We start from the raw sequence: 2,360 nt of genomic DNA on the forward strand, positions 1-2,360 counted from the left end.
TTCGTTCAAATATATCCGCAAAATATCGCACGCGTTTTAATGAAAAGCATACTACCTGATAAGTTAGGCAATAGTTATTTGCCGTGTGAACGTGAATTGAAGGGACCATGCAAAATGAATCTTCATATCTATCATACTGTATAAACAACACGTGTGTAATGAATATCGCGTCTGTGACACATTTGTACGTAACATAATCGTGCTGTTACATTTTAGTAATTAATTATTAGTTAGTAGCTCGTTAAATTTAATCGTTCGTTATTATTCGTCGTTTCAACTTTCTTAAACATTTAATCGGACGAACATTCCTGCTGTATGTGTTCGTACAACTTTCATTTATTAACTTCAATCAATTCCTATTGTAGTTTATTTTAGTTTTAACAGCAACTATAAAAATACTTGAACGTATCGAGGATTTTCCGAGAAACTCCGCGACTGTCGTTATTCGAAACTCTATAAAAATTTTCCGTTCAATTTCCTGGACCGTTGAAAAATCTGGAAAATATGATAACAGTATTCAAAAATAGTGCAGCCAGCGGGCACCTGGTCGACATATACAGGGAAGAAAAAAAAGGTCCGTCGGGAATGCGAAGTAAATGCGGGGCCAGTTTGTTTTTTCTCATGGAGCGTGCCAATATGAAAAAAGAGATGGGTTAGACAAGAGGAGAAGAGGGGGAGGGACGGTTGAGTCGGGCCAGCAGCAGGAATACTTAACTGCATCCGTTGAATATTCCCAGACACGGGAGCCGGCAACCTGTACGTGGCCATGGCTGTGGTGCGCATAGCCGGTGGTATGGCACGATATAGAATGCACGTAATATATGTGCGAATGCACATATATCCACGGAAGCTCTTCGGAAAAGGGACAGCGCGCGGCTGTTTAAATTACTAAACTTTAAACTTTCACTCACGTATGCAAACTAATGCAAACTGGAGGCTTGTGGAAGGAACTGCAAACAGCTCACTCGGGAGTCCCTACTACCATCCACACTCCCAGAACGGGTCTCTCGACACTCTCTAGCCTCTAGAAGCCGCCTCACCCTCGTCTCTTCCCTCTCTGCCTATCCGCCACCCACTAACCACCCAGCCGTCTCCCTACTGCCTCCAAAGCCTCTCTCTAGTCATCGTACACCATCGTTCATAAGTACTAGAACATCTCCCAATTTCATGTAAGATGTTACGATTGGTTTAAATTACCCAAAAAACTATTCATTTTTTCAGTGCAAAATATTTTTGACATGTCCAGCGTGAATAGTCAGAATACATATGTAAGATTGATGAAATTACAAAATGTTTTGTATAACGCATTGAATATATGTATAAAAGTTTTTTATGGTAAGTGTTGGAATACTATCGTGAGCCACTGTTGGTTGTGTTTTAATAGAATTGGAATATTATACATTTTGTAAGACACAAATATGAATGGCCAATCTCTTGAACGTGGGTTTAAGAGCTCCCTATTCTTTGATGAGTAGTTTCATTTCTGTTAAGAATCAATTATATCTATATTTGTTACACCTAACTAAAATTGTTTCGCTGTTTATTACCTTTAATTCCATGATTGCAGATCTAAATATCTTGTAATTTCTACATATTTATATCTCATATATTCTACACATTTTCTGATTGTTTTCAAACTTTACCGATATACTTATGACAGTCGTGTTTCATTACAGCATTGATTGAAATTTCCAAACGTTTTATACAACGCATTCATATGTATACATAAAAATCTTCTACGATGTCTAAAATAAGTAAGCGTTGAAATACTTTCGTGAGTCACTACAATTCACTGTAAACGTCCTGTAAGTCACCTAACAGTTATGACTGGGGATGTACATCGGTCTAGCGAACCAACGGAACGTCCGCTATCTATATATCGGGTGTCCTAATTTTCCTGTCGGCTAGCCGTTGCCTTCCTGCCTTGGCTATACGAACGAGTCGCGAGCGTCGCGAGTGTTTTTCGCTTAACCAAATGAAGACCGAGTAAAGCACGTCATTAAGAACGCGAAGTGGTATTCATTTCTGCGCTTGGGCGAAGCTTTAAGGCAGCAGGTGAGACGTCGACGTATACGTATACCATCAGTTCGTTTCGAAGTCTTTGTCGCACGTAAACAATCTGCTTGACTTCCAGCTGACGGTCGTTACGAACGTCATTAGACGACGAGAAAGGTCAACGATTCTGGAGTCGTCGATTCACGTTACGTTGCCACCGCGAGCGTTCGTGATATTCCTCCTGGTACAACCAGATAGGAGCCGTTCCGCGAACGCACCACTATATTCCGAGAGCTGCTGAATTTCGAGCACGCTGCAAACAGAATACAGTGCGTTAACGAAGGTCGTTCGTAGCGTAGTTTTAT

The 2,360-nt window shown here is 40.6% G+C and overlaps 1 long non-coding RNA gene across 1 annotated transcript; it reads right to left on the reverse strand.

Annotated features, from left to right (window-relative positions):
* Positions 1-314: 314 nt before the first annotated feature.
* LOC139987281 (uncharacterized) lies at positions 315-1,718 on the reverse strand. The gene is made up of 2 exons (XR_011799822.1): positions 716-1,718; positions 315-495 (listed from the first exon to the last, which is right to left on the reverse strand). It is a non-coding gene; the product is annotated as an uncharacterized lncRNA (long non-coding RNA).
* Positions 1,719-2,360: the final 642 nt, after the last annotated feature.

This window comes from Bombus fervidus, chromosome 5, assembly GCF_041682495.2.
Source record: "Bombus fervidus isolate BK054 chromosome 5, iyBomFerv1, whole genome shotgun sequence".
Taxonomy (NCBI): domain Eukaryota; kingdom Metazoa; phylum Arthropoda; class Insecta; order Hymenoptera; family Apidae; genus Bombus; species Bombus fervidus.